This window comes from Amblyomma maculatum, chromosome 9 (assembly GCF_055883805.1).
Source record: "Amblyomma maculatum isolate TAMU_Amacu chromosome 9, ASM5588380v1, whole genome shotgun sequence".
In the NCBI taxonomy this organism is placed as follows: domain Eukaryota; kingdom Metazoa; phylum Arthropoda; class Arachnida; order Ixodida; family Ixodidae; genus Amblyomma; species Amblyomma maculatum.
In genome coordinates, this window is record NC_139352.1 from 61,234,330 (window position 1) to 61,255,813 (window position 21,484).

Here is a 21,484-nt window from a genome sequence, read left to right on the forward strand (position 1 = left end):
CTGGAGTTTGATCACTGAAGATGGTTTTTACCACTGTTCGTTAAAACATTCTGGTATCTGTGCCACACTAGTCAGCTTCCAGTGTCTGTATGTGTTAAGAGCCAACTAGCCTTAAAATAAAATTATTTAGGCCATCCTCTTACAACACAACCTTTTCAATTAAGGCCTGGCAAGCATAATCGATGAAAATAGTCATCGTCTACTTCCAAATGCACAATGCACAACGCAGCTGCAAAAAAAGTGCTTTGCTTCGCTTATTTGTGATTGCTTATAAAAGCTTATGGTTTCGTCTATAGTTTAGATTGTAGTCCATGGGGTTCGATATCTCAGTATGATTCAGGCTACGAGGAATGTCACAGTGGAGTGATCCAGATATTTCAATATCCTGGGTTCTTTAATGTGCACTGATATAGCAAAGTACACAGGCATTTGACCATTTACTGGCCACAGTCAAGATTGAAACCGGGTACCTCGGCTTAGTAGCCAAACATCCCAGCCAATTTGCAAAAAGGTGACAAACAAAAGAATGACATCAGAAAAAGGCAAAAGTTCTTCAGTAGGACCATAATATGTTTACTGCTATAGCTTAGCATTAAAATGTTCCATTCTGCAGAACAGTAAGTCACATGCTGAAGACTGACTAAGATCGAAACTCACATCAAAACTAAAACACATATTTAAACCTGGGTGGTGAGAAAAGGATAATGTACAAGTTAAGGACCTTGTCCAATTAGTTTGTGTACATACCATGATGTCCACATGCTTTTTGCATCAATGTTCTCAGTGTCCTTATGATGCCAGAACAAAGTGCAAGAAAGATGCAGCAGTGTAGGACAAATGTAGTAAACAGTCAAGACAGCCATTTATGAATATCTCACCATGAGGTAAAATGGCAGGAAGGGGACAGAAAAAAAAACCCTGAGGGATGCCATCCAGGGGACTCCCACTTCACCCTATGTAAAGAGCTCCTGAAAACTCGGCCGTCTCATGACATCACACAACCCATTGACCAATCAGAGCCCTCTGACCTGTCCGAGGCATGCTTGTGATTTTTTACAAACACAACAGTGATAATACCTGCAGGTACACATGCTAAACACTGGGTGCCGCTACAGATAGAATGCATTTGCCCACGGAAGCTCCTGCATTACATTGAGACCATCTTCTTATTCTTTGTCTACTCTTTCTTCCTCTTCACTATCAACCTGTTTTAATATATCTGCCCATCTAACTGGCTAAGTATATATACAATATACTGTTTCAAAGGCGTGGGTGGCATCAACCACATTCAGAAGATTTTGAACCCGAAAAGTAACCCACATCAGCTCAGCAGTATAGTCAAAAATGGAAAAAAAGAGATGTGATGTGGTCCGCGAGTTCACAATTGCATTTCCGCATTAATACAGTTAGAGCCCTTACTGCAACACGTACACATGATTATTAAAAGAAATCTTGAAGTCTGGCACATTATGAACAAGCAAGAAAAAGTCATACCACACCACAGTTCACAACTGTCGTGAAGATCAAGCCCAGTGCTCTGGGTGTGTTCATGCACAAGGCCATACAGAAACACAAGGCACAATATGAAAAAATGTGAAAATACACATTAGTAGCATAACACGCAAGGTGTACCAATTACCAAATTAGCTATTCTACAGGCTATGACTTCAATACTATTCTAAAGCAGTGTTTACCATTAAATACCCTTATTTACCTTTAGATGCAAGAATGTCCCAAGAGTTTTACCAAAGACACAAAGTTAGAAGCAGCCTTTTCCTTTATTTCTTTGGAAGACAGATCCATGTCTCAGATTACGCATGAAATATGTTGGCAGGAAAGCAGCCCTGGCTAAGCTAAGATGGGTGGCCAGTTCTGACATTGCACAAGAGCATGGTACAAGTGAGACATGCCTCTGTTCATACCATATAGTTGTTCATACCAGCGCTCTCACGGCCACCCAAAGATGGAATCCACTAACGTTCCGTCTGTGGTACCAACAACTGGCTCATCATACTTAACGGCGCAATGTGCTGTCGGCATTCTCCTTTCTCATGCTCCCGCTCAGTAATGAAGCGCACCCTAAACAGTTTCAAACGTGTCGCGAAAGATGTTTAGATAGGCACAATTCTGGCGGTTTCGAGGAACTAACCTCGAAGCTAAATCGGTACATTACTTTCTCAACGAGGCCTTAAATTGCCACATAGCGGAGAGTTAGAGGCCCAGAACATGTTCCGAGTACTACAATGGCTGTTTCCACGAATTTCTACTCAAGCCAAGCTGCTCAAGAGTTCTAAGCGCACGCGCTGATGCAGCGGCTGTGAAGAAGCGTTTCCTTTAGGTAACTTTTGTCTCGGGCATCAAGCGTTAAACTAAACTCTTGTTAGGACACGTGCAATCGAAATAATTTAGAGAGACAGCTTAACCGTGGAAAGCTGGGCCTCAGTAGCCCTGTTGGAATTAAAATTCGTAAAAAAAACGTCGTGACATACGTTAGGAAGAACGTCCGACTCGACACAAAACCTAAAAAAATTAAGCACGATTTCCACTGCTTCAAAATGACACACACTAAACCATCCACAGCTCAAGGTTCAGTGCTTCCGCACAACACTGTCCGTCTAGACGACACTTCGTGTCTAACGCTCAATTACAAAAGACAATTAAACGCCATTTGACAACTGTTCAACGCCGATGCTTCCATTGTTGTGGTGGTCGCCATTGTTGATGCGTACTGCGTTAGAGCTTCCGTAAGCATTCAAACTCTCGCGGACAGAAAAATACCCTTGCAGCAAAATTAAGTAGCATGTGCCTCAAAGCCTAACAGGCCTATTCCCTAGTAATAGTTTTAATGTCGCTCATGGGCTCGTTACACGGCGCGTTGTTCGATCACGGAAACTGAAAGTCTGGTTGGCTATGCGTCGTCTGTTTCTGCCATATAGTTATGGTTTCTGCGCTTGCTCGCGGCTTGTCGTCTGCTGCTGCTAGGCTGCCCAGCTAATGTACTGGTCTAGCCCGAGCTCGTCGCAGACATTACATTTGGGGTTTCCTTTCTGATTAGCTGCGAGCCACTCCTCTATCTGTAACAAGGGATGAATTACCTCGAATTGTGTAGGTCAAAGTGTTGACATTGTCGCAGAATGCCGAAGCACAATATGATAGGAAGTATTTTGTCTCTCCTCATTTTTTCGCCATTTCCACGAAATGTTCAGATAGTAATTAATTTTGGTTAATCTGACTGAAGAACCGCATGAGTTCTCAAAAGGTGCTCTAACATAAAAAAAAAAAATCTTTATATCCCAGTTAGGTTTAATGGGTAAGCAAACTGTGCTTAATCAAACTGAGCAGTCAATCTGGTTCTCCTGCCTTCCAGTTCTGCCGTATGGATCATCCAAGTAATTACTGGGGCTCCAATTAAATTGCTACCCCCAACTGAATCACCAAATTATTTTTCTGGATTTCAATCCAGATACACAATATGAAATTAAGCTGTTAATATCACTTTTGAAAGAACCTAATTAGTTCACTCGTCTGGTTTTAAAGATAGCTCAGTTGAGGATGTGAATGCCTGCTTTCCAAGTGCGAAATTTTCTTCGGTCCAATTGCAACGAATTGCCGTTTCCAACTGATCAAGAAATTTTCTTGAGACCAACTCAAACCCATTTAAAAATGTTTGGACCCAAGGAAATTTTCCAGTTGGAAGGCCCAACTAGACCTCATTAATGTATTCAACCGAGAACTGCATATGGCTTCCGATAAAAATAAGAATTGTGAATTAGTTTTTTGTAATATTGATATCAGCAGCTTAACCTTCTGAATTATACTTATCTTTTCTACTACCATTGCTGCAGCAATTAAAAAAAAAAAAAAGCTATTCTACTAATGGGATATAAAGTTTGACAGTGTTTTCTGTGATACAATGAATTTCTGTTAGCAGTGTCAGACTATAGTGGTGCTCAGGTACATGCGATCTATGTTTCTTTATCTAGCTCAATTTCCAAACAATGGTGCAATTCTTGCAACTAAAATTCCCTCATATAAAGAAATTGGAAGGCACAGGAATTTTGGCAGTCCAAGGAATAGTTGGTTCCAAATTGAATTCCCAATTTTTCTTTTGGCTAGCTAGTTCAAGCATTAAGGGTCTGATAGGTAGTTCAATTAGCAAGCCATTTAGTCTGGTAAGGTGCCAATTAGTTCCAAATGGAAGCACCAGTTGAGCTCCATTGGTCACGCCCAATGGGTGACAAAAACAGCTGTCTCATTTTAATTCAAAATTTTCCAGTGGATCCATTTTTTTTTTAATTGAGATTGATTGTTGTTTTCATTTCTTACTGTTCTTACCTATTGTTCGTACTGTTATTTTTCAGCTCCAGAGGGTCAAAATCTCCTCAAAGCAGCCCTCAAGCAATACGAGTTTGAGGGCCCCGATCTGGGCAAGTTTCTAAGCCAGGGGTAGAAACTAGAAAAACCGATCCCTCATGCAAACATTGTGAGCACACAATGCACTACCTGTAGAATTATGTGCAGGCACCTAGGAGTCAACATCAGAAAAATGAATAATGTGAACAGTAAAATTTAATGCAGATCAAACATATGTATGGCAAATGCACTTCGCTCGTGCCACTGTTCACAAGCAAAGTCATATCTATATAGCATCAACAGAAATTTTCATCACCACAGAACAAAAAATAAAACCAATAACCTTTCACTAAAAAAGCAATAATTTTCTCTTTGCACAAAGAATAAACATTCAGTGCACACATACTACTACTTTCTGCCATAAAACCTGCATTAGAAATCTACACAGTAATTAATCACAAAACTGGCTCTATTTCCAAGCACAAAAGTGAGAAAAGAAAAAAGATCCTCTGATGTCTCAGCAGAAGTAAGCAAGCCTTTTGTTCTAGTCCAGAATTAAAGCATACTAGGTATGCCTTGGCTTGCAAGGCGCTTCATAACCGCTTTTCCTCTTTTAAGCACGAAAGAGTCAGAAAATATGGAGAAGCAATTAGAACGAAACTTTGCACACAGAAAACATTTGTCCATGGTCAATATACGTTCCCTCCCATGCCATGTTTATAAACAGAACAAAAACATGTTACTATAGAGTTTTATCACATCTCACGTATATCTTGTGGTAAGGCACTGCTTAGCGAAAGTATAGGAACATAACACTTCTCAAAGTATCCTCCTTGATACTAAAAAGAGTTTTGAAGCTCGATACCAATCACTGGTATATGCATCTTTGTGCAAAAGCCAGCAAAAAAAAAAACTGCCATTTTTTGTACAAAAGGTCTGTTCCAGCAAAAGCTTCAGCTTTTTGCTCCAAAGTAAAGTAAGCACTTTAAAATTCAACAAATATGTAGAAACAGTTAAATGAAGTGTCTAGTTATCTGCAGGACAAGCACATGCCAACTTAAACATTTGGCTACAAAATATTATGTTTGAAGCAGCATTTTTATGGGTTAAAAATTGGGCTACTGTTGTGCAGCTAGCTAAAAGAAGGCCCTTTGACAACTGAATACCAACAGGACTGCTTAGTCTTAAATGTAAAATGAATACCCTTAGGTGAATATTCCGATCAGCGAATTTAGGAAGGATCTACTCTGCGTGCACACGTGGTTGAGAAAAAGCAGAGCATGAACTATTTTTCAGGCATGTGGGTTAGCACATGACGTTTTAGGTTTGCGCCATCATAGAAAGCCATGGGGCATTGTTTGCACCTATATATCTTCTCATGAGTGTGGATGCGCATGTGTGATGCTAGATTACGTTTTGTTATAAAGCTCCGGTCGCAACATGAGCACTTGAATGGCATCTCGCCCGTGTGCGCGCGAAGGTGCTCCTCCAGACTGCCCTTCCTTGCAAAGCTTTGGCTGCAGAAGCTGCACAGAAAGGGCCGCTCGCCGCATTGCGTCCTTTGGTGGTCCTTGAAGCTGGTGAACAAATCTGTGGCATAGCTGCACTTCTGGCACACGAAACGGCAGCTTCCCGCTTGCGATATTTGCAGAGATAGCACATCACCAATGCTCTGAGTTGCAGCAGATCCTGGACAGTGGGAGAGAGCACAATCTAACTTAAGCGGAAGCGACAGATTAGAGGTCACAGACTTTTCACGTTGTCAATCTATGATGAGAATACTATTACACTGTCCACTACTTTGAATCACTCTCATATGTAGTGGACATAAGCAAGTCAACATTAGAGATCTCGATCATGAAATAAAAATGTTGTTGTTCTAACTTGGTAAACATTTTTTCTCACAAGCATGACTATTCACAAAGAGGCTATCGCATAAAAAGAAAGTTTGACTCTGTATAACTAAGAGAAAGATAGATATTTTAGGACACTGTTGACACTGTAGCTAAGTGAAAGATGAATATTTGGGGCACTGCGTGACTTCTGATCACTTAGGAAAGTGCATTAACTGCAAACCATGCACTACCTGTAATGCTTCATGTTAGAATTTCATTTCATAAAAGTCCAAAAATTAAGGGGCATATCGAAAAGAAAAATGTTAGAGGTAAAAGGGTACAGCAGTCCTACAAACAAGAAAGACTTAATGTTAACATTCACATGAACTTGATAACTGCATAATACAAACTATCCTAAACTAAATTATTATGGACAAAACAGCAAGCAGAACAGAAAATAGTTTTGATCAAATCACTGCTACAAATCTCATCGCATTCAAAAAGCGTACACACTGTTGAACACTTGCCCCTACAAAAATACCAAGGCAGACATAAAAAGAATGGTGATGCTTCATCAGGGGTGGAATAATATAACGATTCTATTCCATCCGAAAACTATTCCATTCCATCGCCTCCTCTGCCATTGGCCGGTTAAAATTTGAGTCTGTGCATAATAAGGTTGCATTGCAGGATGTCACAGGATGTCGGAAGCAAGTTCATGTAGTCGTCCCCTCATACGCAATTTTGACGTCACCACCGAGAGCATGGAATAGATTTTGGAATCGCTACATTATTCTACCCCAGGTAATTGATTCATCAAAGTTAGAAAAATGTCCAAGTCCCATAAAATACGACAGCCATGCAAAACCTAAAAAGCGACTGTATTGCTCATCAGTAAGGTTTTTGTTGTTTCGCATATGTGACCACCTCCATGGAAATGCACCTAGTTGCCAGACAAATTAATTAGTGCATGAATTTAACAGGGAGGAAATGTCCCAACAATTGCTGCTACTGAAAGGGTGGTATAGAAATACGCCAGATAAATCTACATAACATAAGATTTTGATAGCAGATCATTTAAAGCATGAAGACAATACAAGCATGCAAAGGCCTGCAAACGTGCAACTCATGTGAGTTAATGCTGAGACGCTCCTCAATGATCTGCACTCCAATGAGGACAGAAAGGTGGTAAAAATGGCTCAGCTATGAGCAATTCATAAATCAGTAAAATAAAGACTTGTGCTTCATCAAACAGGTCAAAGGAAGGCCATCCAACCTGAAAAAGAAGCAAGAACAGAAAACAAATTGTTAGCACTCGGGACGTGCACCAACACCTGTCAAATTTCTTCTCTTCAGATATTTCACATGCAAACACGCATGCACACACACAAACATAAAAAGTAGAATGTAACAACTCAAGCCACTGTGGCATGCAACAGCAAAAAATCATAAGATTAAGCCCAGTGCTCTGGGTGTGCTCATACACAAGGCCATACAGAAACACAAGGCACAATATGTAACTACAATGTTTGCTAAATAAATCAAATATATTGCATGAATTCAGACATCAAGAAAAGCGGATAGTTATAGCGATCGTTGAAGCATTCAGACAGAGTTGCGTAGTACAAACAAGCTTAAATAAAATGCAAACTATAAATTAAAATGGCTAACATCTCAACACAACAAACGTGCTCGTGAAGGTGCCCCAGAGCTGGGCTCTGGTTTAATTTAGAGCATTTTGCGTTCCTTAACACGCGCTGACCTCCTACAGCAATCCAGGTACCATTTGCAGTTCAAACGTGAAAATGCAGCTGCCACGAGACGGAGTGCATTAACATCAAAAATGCAAACATTTGCACTTTGCGAATGTTTGCACACATTACAAATTCACACCATTTAAGCTTCACACGATTTTCATGCATAAAAATGCCTGTACTAACAAAATGAAAACAAGTAAATATTCTTATTTGCCGCTCCTAAATGCTCCTTGTATCTTATCAAGGAGAGGTATTGGTTATGGGGGCCAGGTAAAAGATTAACTGCAACATCAGAGAACTGCCACACTGTTTAAGAACCAGAGCAAGAGCCCTATCCTTATCACAATGGCACAAGTTTTTATATACAAAAGTGGACTCCAATGCTGCATATTTCACAGCACAGGCAATTGTTACCAAGCCCAAGAGGCAGGTTTTGCATTATAAAAAAAAGAAGGCATTTCAAAAGGCAGTGCTCTACATGCTCCCCGATTATTCATGTGCCAAGATAGCCACATTAACATCAGGGCTCAGAGCAAAGGTGTGATGAATGAAACCAAGCTTTTAACAAGAAAAAACAAGTATTAGCCAGATGAAACAAACCAAGTGCTGTTAAAGGCCCACTGTCCACCCTCCGGTCGAAAATATTTTCTTCCCCGGTCACTGTGAGACTTTGCCCCCAGAACGCAAGGCCACAAAATGTTTTTGAAAAGAGTAACTAATAACGCAGTTACAGCCACCCCAATCACCCGTTTCTGTCGTGTTTCTCTCCTTCCGTTCCCTCGCAAAGGTTTTTCACTCTCCTACCCGGTCGTCTAGCCTCCGCAAGACAAATTCCCCTTCCTCCTCCGCGTTTGGCGGGAGGTGGGGCGTGGCACTCCGCCTGCCCGGGGGAAAAAAAAAAAAAAAAACGGCCGAGGGAGCGCGCGCCTCTGGATTTAGTCGGGCCGTGGCGAGGGAAAAGCGCGCAGCGAGCGGTAGACACCCATCTTTCACCCTCTGACAGCGAGACGTACCAATGGACGTCGTTTTCGGGAAATACGTCATTGCTGCAGCTCGACGGGCCAGCGCAGGGAACGGGGAAGCTGGCTTCCCGAAGGAGAGCATGAGAGAGCTTTGATGTGTATTTTCGTTGCTTTGCGGCGTGCGTGTGACTGTAGCATTTTGCACAGGCTATCTCCGGTATCTAATCGAAACACTGGGCTTCTTCGCCTAAAAGGTCCTTCCCTGGACAGTGGCCCTTTAAGAACCATGTGACCTTTTCTGCGGTATTTTTTGTTCCAGTTTCCAAATTTTATTCATTTGTAACTGAAATCAAAGTGTTGATTTAGAGGTTGCATACTGTCTTTAAAAGCAGTTGAATGAAATCTTTGCATCAAGCTACCATTGATGCATATTTTTATCAAGATAACCCTTGCACAAGACAGCGGTGCTACCTCAGCGTCCCAAGTCACATCACTTTTCTTTGAAGCAGTCTCCCTTATAACAGTTTGAGTACCCACAGGAGCCAAGATATGTGCAAGCAGTTGGTCACATGACAGCTTTCTTTGAAAGCTAGTAACTAAAGCTGTGTAAATGGTATCTTGGTGCAAACACTGCAGCCAGCTGTTTTCTAGAGTACTCTTTGCCCCTCAAGGCAATAATTAAAGTCAGCTAATTAGTCTCCCTAATAATAAAAAATGTGCAGACTAAGTAACGCTAGTCCCAACACTCCTAAACTAGAACGCGGTACTTTTTCATAGGCTTTGCTGCAGCTGGGACTACCCTGCACACACCTGCAAGAGAAAAGAGTGTATGATTGTGAATCTATTACACTGATTTATTACACTCAATTTGACTGAGGAGTCCTATGTTTAATGTGCTTTTGGTGTGCACAAAGTGGGTTCAAAAATCAACATTCCCAGCATTAAACATCAAAGGACAAGAGCACTATGCCAGAACGCGAAAGGCTGTGCCCACTTAAAACAGGATGGATATTCAGCGTTAAAGAAAACATTATGAAAAGAAGATGGGCTTAAACAATAGGGAAACCGCAAAAAATCATCAAGGCATCTTTTCAGTGGAAACAGCAACTGGAACGCGAGGAAAAACCTATGTAGAAGGCCCCATGAAGAAAGGCTTCCTATCTTTTTCTTTGCCTTATCACTAACTATAGTAATCACATATTCAAACTGCATTTTAAAAAATGCACATAACAAGTAAAAACTCAACATTTTTAAAATATAAAATACATACATTATTAGGACAAAAAGAAAAGCTCCTTTTCTATTCTCAAATGTAGAGCAGACTTGAAAAATGTTACATGTATCTCCATCACTCTGCTTGTCATGTTGAGATGAGAAATGTTCGTTACTAGAAACAGCTAGCAAACATGAGCAAAGATACTAGGGAAGATCCAAAGAAAGAGGTTTACTGTGAGAGCGCAGAACTAAGAAATGCTTTGCACAGTTGCGACAAACTACAACAAGCACGGCCATCAACATGGTTGTCAGTTCACATTTGATGTTCACATCATGAGAATATCACCAGAGTTCACATTTCATGTTTACATCATGAGAAAACTATCTACAATCCAGGACCTTGGCCTATATCACTGTGCACAAAATAAAAGAGTGGTAGGGTTTTTTAAAGTACCTAAGTAGAGCAGATGGGATCTTGGTACATCTCAACCTGTTGTAGGAAGTGTTATACACTCCGTAATCACTGAAACTAGCCTCACCTATATCGATAAAGGCCAGCTAATGGGTGCATAGCAGCTGTCACAGTCTTCAAATCCTTCATGAACCAGTCTACCACACATGCTACACACAAAACCAAACGAGTTCTCCAGAGATTCCCTGTCAAAGTACTCTATCAAAGGAGTAGCCATGGAAAGTCACTGGTAAAATGTCTGAGCACAAAGCGCCATCGCAGTGTAAGACATTCTTTGCGCCCCACGCCTCCACCAATGCACGCAGTGGTGCCATCGGTTGCCTCTCCTTCCTAGCTTGGTCATACTTCCACTCCATTAGTCAGGCTTCTCTCTGTTCTGGCAATTCAGTGAAATGAGCTTCTTGACGCTTACGAAACTTTGCGGCCAACTCATAGGCACATTTTGACCTGTCTTAATTAGCAACATGGTGGTTTGCCCCATGTGAGCCTTTCTTTCAAAGCTTGCAGATGACGACCCCGGTACACCATCCATCTTAGGCATGGCAATGTAAAACGAAGTACATCGCTTTCTATTCCTTTCATCCTCTAGTGTCCGCCACAAAGCACAGACTTCATGCTTGTCATCTGGTTGCTATGGCAGCCAGTGAGGGGGCTGAGCACCGATCATATACAAGATGACTTTCAGGAGAGGCATGGCTGGACGTGTGTTTTCATACTAAAATAAAAAAAAGAGAAACATTACATGGTGCAGCATGATACAGTTTGTGCCCGAGCATTTTGCATATTCCCTTCCCAGCACTCACAAAATTGCGAACCATGAAACAAGGCATCAGACGAAAACAAAAGAAAAAACATCAACATCAAGCGAGCAGTCATCTGATCACTTGATACATGTACAGCAGAATTATATAATGCATGAAGTATGGCAAATACAAAAATAATCTGGTGGACTCTTAAACTTTGCGTTTAACGGTATTGCACGATAGTGTTAATGGCTGCTGTCTGTAGCTCCTAGCTTGTGTATATCTACTTTGCTAAACGCCTCATAACTAATCCCTTAACCTGTGCCTCTATTATCTCACACATACTCACTAGCATACAGCCGTAAGCAACTACAATAGGTGAAAAACTTCCCAACCTGCTTTAACCAAGCTGTACGACCATGCCTGCCTGGCCTAGGACTAGCGCATCCGACTCGGGATCCAAACTCACCTTGGTCATGTCATGTGGTCTTGTGACATTACACAATGCAACGACCAGTCAGCGGATCGGCCATGTCACCTGCCAACTACCACCTGCCAGGGTCATGCCAATGAGCTTTCACTGACAACGCCAACTCCGTCACCAGATTCCTTGAAGAATGAGGCCCTTAACGCTGCCGCAATAAAATTCAACACTGCTGTAAGATGCATGCGTGCATGCTTATTCAAGATTTTTTTTTTTTTTTTCCTTTTATGTTTTATAGAGTTGGCCTGCAAGGCGTGTTGCCACGGCACTGTATGTTCCCGAGCTGGGACGTCCGTTTAATTTTTCGGTGTGGAGTTTGGGTGCTTTCGGCAAGATGCCCTTCATGCTCACCACCTGCCTTATTAGATATTTGTTTCTAAAATGAATATCAACTTTGCATAAAGTGTGCATGCATGTGTGTTGTTGCCTTATCTGTTTTGGTCTTATTCTTACATGGACACTGGAGGCCACCGTGCCTCTTTGTAGACAGTATTTTGATGATAATTTAGTGCGCATGGCTCCAGGCACCTTCACTGGACACCTCGCACATTTGTTGGGTGTCTATTCTTTCCTGTAACAGACTTCAGAGTCACTTCGCATCAATTTTGAACGTCTCTGCAAGAATAATTTGCTTATATCACAGACCAGGGCCCAGACACTTCTGCAACCCAGGCCAGTCTACTGTACCTATTCCACGAAAACGTGGCAATGTGCCTTTTCAGAATCTGGTAGCATTGCCCTAATATTTGTTTCCTAAAGACACTGTGCGACAGCCGTAAGTAATGGGTAGGCAAGCAGTTAGTTGCAGTCAGAGCAAGGGAAGGAGATGGACAAAGTAAGGAGATGGGACCTATCAAGAAGAAACCAGCAACACCTATTCAGAACCAGAAGCATGAGTATTGAATTTTACTTACGTTCTATGTGCTTACATGCTATGTAAATGTTTTTGCTCATGTCTTCTCTGCAATGACATAGGTGCTCGCCACCAAACGTGCGAAAACAAAACTATATCGAGAGAGGGAGAGCACACGGGTTGTGCGATACACCTGTGCAATCTTGGTGCGAGGCTTTTGTTTAACTTTCTTTCTGGCCTAGGCACCATTCTATTAACGAAAATTATGCAGGGTCAAAGAGGTCAGAGCAAATAAGGAAACAGGGTGCTCGTGGGCTGCAAGTATACTCACCAGCTAAGAGCCAATACTTTGTGCATCATGGAGATCAAACAGGGCAGCAGCACTGGCGCTTGTTCACATTCTTCGTTACCTTTCTCCCTGCATGCACCACTTATTTTTACCAGTGCCGCAGCACGGTGCAATGTCACAATGCGCTTCCCTTTTGCAATCCATGAGAATGTCAAGCGGCCTATTTTTTTTTTTATTTGTCTTTTCAGACAACTAAAAAAAAAAAGAAATTAAAGGGAGCTCAACCAGCAAAAGCTTTGCCGGGCTTAAAGCCAATTAAAAATAGATAAAAAGAACGAAAGCTCAAAATTAAAAAAAAAAAAAACTTTTTTTAAACAGTGAAATAAAAATAATCATAACAATTAAAAAAAAAAAAAAGACTAGGTCTGAGTCGCAAGGTGGTCCATGCCAGCCTAGAGAAGAAGAAAAAAAAAAACATCAGAAGGTAGTGCCCAGACCTGTAAACAAGGCGAAAACAGGAAACAGAACCGGAAAAGCAAAGAACAGCAGCAAAACAACAGATATACAAGAATGATGAACGTGCGGTAAGAGACAGATGTACAGAACACAAAAACATAGGAAAAAAGTAAAATAGTAGCAATATAGTCCACAACAAATAGAAATGAAACAGAAATAAAATGGGGAGGAAAATAGAGATTGGGAGTCTCCTGCGTCATTGTAATGGTAGGTCCACAACTCCACAGACAGAAAAGGAAAAAGAGGTAATGAGGAGCAGAATAATGCAACAGAAAAAAAAAATGAGAGAAAGTGCCAATAAACGAAACAAAAGGGAGAGAGGAAAAGAAAGAAAGGTATAATCTAGACAAAACAAAAGAAAAAAAAGCCAGAGAACCTAGTCTGATGCAAAAGACCTCCGTCATTACACCGGGTTATATTAATCCCGAAAAAGCTTGGTAAGAGAAACACTGGAAGAAAGTATGTAAAATATTACTGCACCACTATGTTAGACTGGCCTGACAACAGCAGCATAAGAGGCAGAAAGTATCATACCACAGAGGAGTCAAAAAAAGAAAAAATCCTCAACTCATTTCATAGCATTATGCATGGCGCCCATGCTGAACTGGCTCAGTAGGCAAGAGGGAGTGCAGTCACAGGAGACTCTAGACAAGTTAAAAAGTTATGTCTAAAGCACTGTGCTCAACACAAGAGCACGGAGCCCTCCTCTGTGCAGAGCGTGGTAGGGGTTCTGCAAGACCCTCCAACGAGACCCTCGCCCCCATCACCGTCAGGCTCAGGCACAGAATGAGCAGGTCATCCGCTGGTGCTCGTAAAAGCAAAGATGGAGAGTTAGCGGCACCGATGGAAACGCCACAACGAAATACAAATGGACACGTAGAATCGTGATCCAGCAGGCATGAGTGACCTCCGCACTACAGTCATGGGTGCCTCCCATGCAAGCAAAAGGGCGTGCCCAAAGCAGACAAGCTCAACTCAAAACCATGGTCCCTCCTCTGCGCAGAGCGTAATAGGGGTCTGCAGGGCTCTACGAGGCCCCCACCACAGTCAGGCTCAAGTACAGGATCGAAAGGGCATCCACTGGTGATTGTAAAGCCAAGGATGGAGTGTTGGCAGCAACAGCGTGCATGCCACGACAGGAAACAGATCAGAAATGCACCCAAGTAATAAGCAGCCGGGGAAAAAAAAAAAAGGATGCCTGGAAAGAAAGATGATGAAATCACAGGACAAAATTAGAGAGTAAGGAGAAGGAAATCAACTCTAAATTATGACATACTTAATTGAAGTGCATATTTTGAAAAAAATATATATATACAAAACAGAGTAGGACAGAAAAAGAGAAATAAAGAAAACATAAATAACTGTTCAGAAGAGATGTGTAGAGAAATAAAACTGGCTTCGTATAATTTAAATGAATGCAAAAACATTAAAAGCAAAATAGTTCAAATCAGAGAAGAAAGTCAGCGACAATAATCAGGTATAGTGTTGCTTATGTGTCGGGCAATATGAATTAATATTGCACGAACGGCAGGATTCTGTGCGCAGCAACATGGAAATATTTGCGAGTGAAACTAGCAAACCTAACAAATATTTCAACTTTCCTGTATGCTGCTATTGCACAGTGCAAATGCAAACTGATGTGCAGAAGAAGGCTGAAGGCATTTTTTTCCGCACGCCTAAGGAAACAAGTCAATAGGATGAGAGAGCAGACAACTTCCATGTTGTCTTAGAGCATAACCTCTACTATTCAGGGTTTCTTTGGCTGTTGTACAAACGACCTTGACCTTAGGCCTCAAACCCCCTTTCTTTATTTTGCGGTGTGGTTCAGGTACCCACTGAGGACTGCGACTGCATCCTTCCTTTCCTACAAACCAATTTACAAATTAAGTGTCGGTGCCCATCGAAAAGCGAGACAGATTCTACGCCTCATGCTAAACAGAGTTTTCACTCGAGTAACTTGGTTTGAGCCATGCTTAAACACCCATCATTTTTCAAACCTGTACTCGCATTTTTGCCATGACATGACATATACTCAACGGGTAACACAGCAGCCTGACACTACGATTTTCACACACTATTGCCTAAGGATTTGCACCATGCAACTACACTTCATCTCGCAACTTTTTTGTGGTGAGGCCAAGCACTGGCTTACGAATTGTTTCGGTAAACTCGTAAGCGTGGGCGAACAGGTGTGTTGCAGCTGTCGCCTCTCAACTGTAGATTCCACACAAGTGCAAACAAACTGCACATTATAATCGAACATCCTGAAAGCCACTGAGAAGCGAAAATCACATTTGGAAGTGATAATCTAGGCACACCCTTTCATCTGAATGCATCCGAAACAATGCAGTGTCAGCATACCGGCAAGGGGCTAAGCGCAGTACGACACAAGAGTTTCGGATGTATGGATGGATGGATAAGGCTGAACCTTTTGAACAGGGTGGCAGCGTCACACGCCGCCTAGCCATGAATAGTAATATAATTTGTACCTATTCTTGCCTTAATTTCAGCCACCAATCAGCTAACCAATGTTTTGGCTAAATCAGCCCCATCACCCTCAACCTTAGGGCAGAGCCCTTTACAAAAAATTATTAAGAGTTCAGCAGTTTCCTCCCCGTCTCCACATGCACCACACAGTGTGTCTATCTCTTAGTACTTGACTCGGTACGTCTTAGATCGCAGTACTCCTGTCCTAGCCTCGAACAATGAGCTGCCTCTAGAATTATAGTAAATGTCTTCTTTGGCTATTTCCTGCTTGAATGTTCTGTACATTTCCAGTGTTTTCCACAGATCCCTCTCTGTTTTTTTTGATAACCGATAATTTCTGGCTAATCCCCCTACTGCTGTCCCAATATCTGTTTGCCAAATTTCTTGTCTGCCATTTCCCTTTTGTGTCAACATTCCTCATGTAGAGGTAACTGAACACTTTCCTGGCCCACCGCTTTTCGTCTATTTCTCTCAGTCGCTGCTCGAACGGTATCTTACTGCCAGCTTCCCTGCCCTCAAATGAAGACCATCCCAGCTCACCCTGTGGCCCCAGATTTGATGTATTTCCATGTGCTCCCAATGCAAGCCTACCCAACCTGCCCTGCTTGATTTCCAACCGTGCTCGAACCTCTGATCTCATACACAGGACTGCATTGCAAAAGTCAGACTAGGAACCATCACCCCTCTCCAAATCCCTCGCACCACTTCATACCTATTCTAATTGCACAATGCCCTCCCTATTTTACGTGATGGCTGCATTCGTGCTACCTTTAGCTGCTATATATTTTTCATGCTCCATTAGATATTCGGCTAATTTATCCACACACCAGGATACTTGTACTTATCCACTACCTCCAGTGTGTCCTCCTACACCCTATGTTTGCCGCCCTCACTGTCATGAAAAATCACAACTGCTGATTTTTGTTGCTAAACTTCAGACCTAATTTATCTTTCTCATTACCACAGATATTTATCAACACCTGCAAATCTATCCTGTTATCAGCCATTAGTACTATATCATCTGCATACATTAGTCCTGGTAATGACTGTTGGATATATTCTTTTTGCTTGAAGAAGGAAACGTTGAAGCAGAGTCCTCTCCTCTCTAGTTTAGTCTAATCCTTGCAGGACATTTCTTTGTTCTTTAAACTTTTCTGTCATCATTAGTACTATATGTTCTATTGCCTATTCCTCTTCCAGCCGGATATCTTGAAGTGTAACTATAAACCTCTGCCCTAGGTTAGTCGTATTACTCAGGGTATTCAGATGTTGCCAAAATTTCTTAGCTGCTTTTCTATCCTTTTCATTCACTTTTGACAACCATTAGGACCCTTGCCTTCTAATTTTCTCATTGATCAAATAGGATGCTTCTATTCCACACTTTATGCAGTTATCACATTTTCTCTCTACTTCTGCTTCTGGTTCTCCCCTAAGCTTAGAATATCTGTGTTCCCTGGAGGCTTCCTGATGTTTCTCTATGGCCTTCTTAACCTCCCCATCCCACCAGCTCTTCGGTTTTCATCTCCTCTTCTTTTTCCTGACTCGCACCTTAGCCAGCTCCAGCACAAGCAGTCCCATTAGCTTTGCGTATGTCCCCTGTGCTTTAGTATCCTCAGATTTTGTTGCTTGCCATTTCCATTTTCTGTTTGAATAAAAGATTCCATCTGGCTGATCATTATGCCTCGTTCCTGCATTAGTTTTTATTCCAAAACTCAGCTTGATACGTTTATGATCACTGCCTAGGCTCCTGGAGCCATGTTCGTCTATATTCATGACCCTTAGAATATTGTACATTCTATGACATTATCGCATAATCTATTGTCAAGTGTAGACTCCCTACATCCCACGTTAAGACCCCGTCACACTTCTCAGTACTGTTACAGACAACTAAGTCGTGTCTTTCACACATATACAGCAGCATGGCATCTGTCAAGTCTGTGTACCCATACATATCTTCTATGTGAACATTCATGTCCCCTACTACAATTAGCTCGCACCCTTTTCCTAGCTCATTAATGTCACCTGCTATACATTCTACCATTTTCTTGTATTTGTCTTTGGTGGTTGCTGCTGTCCACAGGTATACAAAGCCAAGGAGTGTTTGCTTTCCTGCTACTTTTCATTTTAGCCATAAATGTTCCTTGCATTCCTGTTTGACTCTTCGACAATTTGTTCTTTTATGGAGGAATGCGCTATTTCCCTCTCCTTTTCTGCTGCAGCATTTCTACGCATAGTCAGGGTTACAGGGTGATTGCTCCATGTTCCGAAGATGCGTCTCCACAAATCTATAAACCATAAATTTTTCCTGCCTCAGCTGCTCTTCTACTTCCTTCAATTTTAGCCTATTCCTACCACCTTTCATGTTAATACACCCTATGTCTGAATTAATTTAGCTCTTGCACTTACACCCATTCCTTCTCCTATGGCTTCATGTATTCCCTGATCTGGCTTCCTCCTCCTGGCCTTCTTTGTTCACACTTGTGGCCTCAGGGCACTGGGTCTCCTTAAAAAGATGTTGCCTGGCGCCCTATCCTGCCTCCTACCGGCGACTGTAGTGAATGCCATCTCGAGCAAATAGGTGGAAGCCACCCTCGTGTACATCCCTGTTAATTTCCATTGCGTTGTACCGAAGTCGTCGGCTCATGCTCCTAATGACCCGGTTGGCCTCAACTACTCTCCCTTCTGTCCTACTGGACAGCCCTTCGACTTCCGGGATATGCACACAATCACGTGCACTTTCTCAGAGGTCTTTATCTTACTGCCTCCCGAGACTCTGACTCGTCCCTTTCAGTACATCACCGAGATCAGCACGTATGATGCTGTCGTCGCCCTTCTCGCGCGGCCCTGGGATTGTGGCTAGCCCTACCGGAGACTGCTCTGCACATCGCTGTAGCTTTGTGGAGTCGCCGCGTTACTGTTTGCCGTCTCCTGCGACTCACTGGGTGATTTTCCCTGTCCTCCTCCTCGTTCTCATTTATTTCATATGCACGGGACTTCACGGGACCCTCGTCCCTTAGCTTTGCTCTGACCCGGGTTCACTACCTGACATAAAGCTTGCACGAGAAACTAGTCTAGTCTCCCACGCTTCGTCTAAGCTATCAAAGCCCGTTTTATCTACTAGATATTTTCCAAGACGGTTCCGATAAAGTTGCAGAACACTGTATAGTACCAGCGCGCACTCGTCGCCAGCTCCCCGCCAAACGCAAGCCCGCCAACACGCCAACTACCTAGGGAAAACTGCCTACATCCGCTTTCCCTAGTCCTACGATTTGAAATAAACGCTTTCAATCCTAATCAATAAATATAAAAGCATACTTAGCTTCGGACCCTTCGGATGACGTCGCTGGCAAATTGAAGCCCCTAGAAGTTCGCCTCCACGTGGTCCGGTTCATACCACCGCTTAGAGATGACTTTTAAAGCATAAAAAGCAGCGCCTCCTCTCTTTTCCGAAAACACTACACGACGACAAACAATACAAACAACGCGACATAGCACGCGAATGATATGAGAACTACGCGACAATGCTAACAATGCCAACGAATGCCGCCTTAACATGATGATTTGGATTGGATTGACTATTTGAATAGAGTGCACGGTCTGAGAATGGTTTCGGTAAAACGCGGCACTGCGGAGAGCTGCAGACGGTAAATGGCATATCCGGATGCATTTGTCCGCAAAACTACTCTTAAAAGGGGGGTGAGACAGAGCGGCCCAGGCGGTGTGGCCCTTCTCTGTTGGACAATAAAAGTTTTCAACAACAACAACAACAAAACTACTAGCGGCCAGAATCGGTACCCGAGGCCCCGCGTTCTTTGGGCAGTGTAGATTATAAACTTCAAATGGGAGTCTAAGGAATTAAGCTTCCAATGAAATTTCCTGATCCTGTTGTAATGGTGTCATTCGAAAAAAAGTTTCCTTTTCCAGCTTGTGTACTTGGGAAAGGGTGCAGCTTAATGCAGCTAGGAATAATTATAATAAGTGACTGATTGTCAGAAAAAGATTCATAATTTTGAGTGCTGATCGAGGTCAACAAATTGTAAATTAGCAATATGCTGCTTTCTTACTTACTCAAATATGCAATTCAGCTCACCTGGTGAAAATTCTCGGCAGACAAGCCACAAAACATATACTAGCTGATTATAACTCCGATTCTCTTCTGCTACCATATATCCTGTTTTAACCCCCGTGCCTTGGCAGAACACCATATTTGCGGAGTTCCCCGTAACAGCCAGCGCCACATGCGTTGAGCACAGTGCAGCGGTCTCGGCACCGCTTTTCGGTACAGTGTGCTATGCAGTATCAGTGCATGTTGAAATTTTCAGAGCCCTCCAGCCTGAGTTGCTTTGGGACGTTAAACTCCACAAAACAAATAAACAATCAATGCCCTCAAACCCTGTAAGATATTTTGGATAAATGGAACATACAACATTATATATGGTATGTTAGCCGCTCCCCTCCATTGGTTTGGTTTGGTAAAACTTTATTTCCCACAGTGGGTGGAGGACACTCGGCTAGGCGCCAGGTGTAGAGGGCAGCTCCCACGTCGGCACAGAGAGCCCGAAGCTCTCCGCCGCCGCGCGGGCCTCCTGGACAGCCCGAAGCTGATCATGTATGTGAAGCACTTTTTAACACTTTGTCCCAATGTTCCTTGTTCTTGGCGTAGGCGTCGCTCGATGCACAACCACACAGCATTCACAGCACCGTTCACACACATGTTGTCCGTCGTAGTCTGGGTCGATGTGCTTCATGCGCCAGGGGTTGGGGTACGAGTTCGTTTGGAGCAAGCGTAACGTGACTGATTGGCTGCGGGTTAATTTCTTATGCGGGAGGGGAAATGCTCGTCTGCCTATAGATAAAAGTGCTTAGTGAGCTCGTTGTACGTGAATAATTGATCTCTGTACTCGATATGTGGAGTAGCAGGGGAAACCGGAGGGACGCGGTCGATGAGTCCTCGCGCCGCCTCGTGTGCGATCTCATTGAGATTCCGCAGGCCGCCCCCTAAGCTGCCCATGTGTGCCGGGAACCATACGATGGAGTGATCGGTGATGTTACTTCCGCCTAAAATCCGTAGCGTCGTCTTGTCTATCCCCCTCCATCTATCAACATGCAAGCAGTAGCTTTATGCGCATCGTAATTTTCACTTCATGTCAAAACACATGCAATTGGAGCATCTAAGCTTATCTTATGAAACATATCCTTCTCATTTGCAGTATCAAGAATAAAGCGCATTCTTGTCATTTCCAGCCTTGAAGTCATCACCCTTTATTACTAAAACCCAACCAAGACATCTTAGATCATGTTCTGCCAGATTAGATGACCTTTTGTACAAGAAGTCACATACGCTCTTTTGACAAAAGAACTGCATCACAGCTTTGCATATTACTTAATTCTGCATTATTCTTATACTATTACTGCACTGATCCTTCAGATTTGAGTGATAGTAACGAGAAGCTTAAAATGGCTTGCACCAACTATAAATGCCTCAATTCCATATCCTCTATAATTCAGTATCAGTCCC

The 21,484-nt window shown here is 42.6% G+C and overlaps 1 long non-coding RNA gene across 3 annotated transcripts; it reads right to left on the reverse strand.

Annotated features, from left to right (window-relative positions):
* Nucleotides 1-5,813: 5,813 nt before the first annotated feature.
* LOC146179177 (uncharacterized) lies at nucleotides 5,814-20,166 on the reverse strand. 3 transcript variants are annotated; one of them, XR_014700703.1, is made up of 3 exons: nucleotides 20,057-20,166; nucleotides 13,006-13,092; nucleotides 5,814-6,042 (listed from the first exon to the last, which is right to left on the reverse strand). It is a non-coding gene; the product is annotated as an uncharacterized LOC146179177 (long non-coding RNA). The 3 variants fall into 3 exon arrangements; XR_014700702.1 differs by lacking the exon at nucleotides 20,057-20,166 and adding an exon at nucleotides 19,282-19,667; XR_014700701.1 differs by lacking the exons at nucleotides 5,814-6,042; nucleotides 20,057-20,166 and adding exons at nucleotides 6,051-11,309; nucleotides 19,282-19,667.
* Between the last annotated feature and the right edge of the window lie 1,318 nt (nucleotides 20,167-21,484).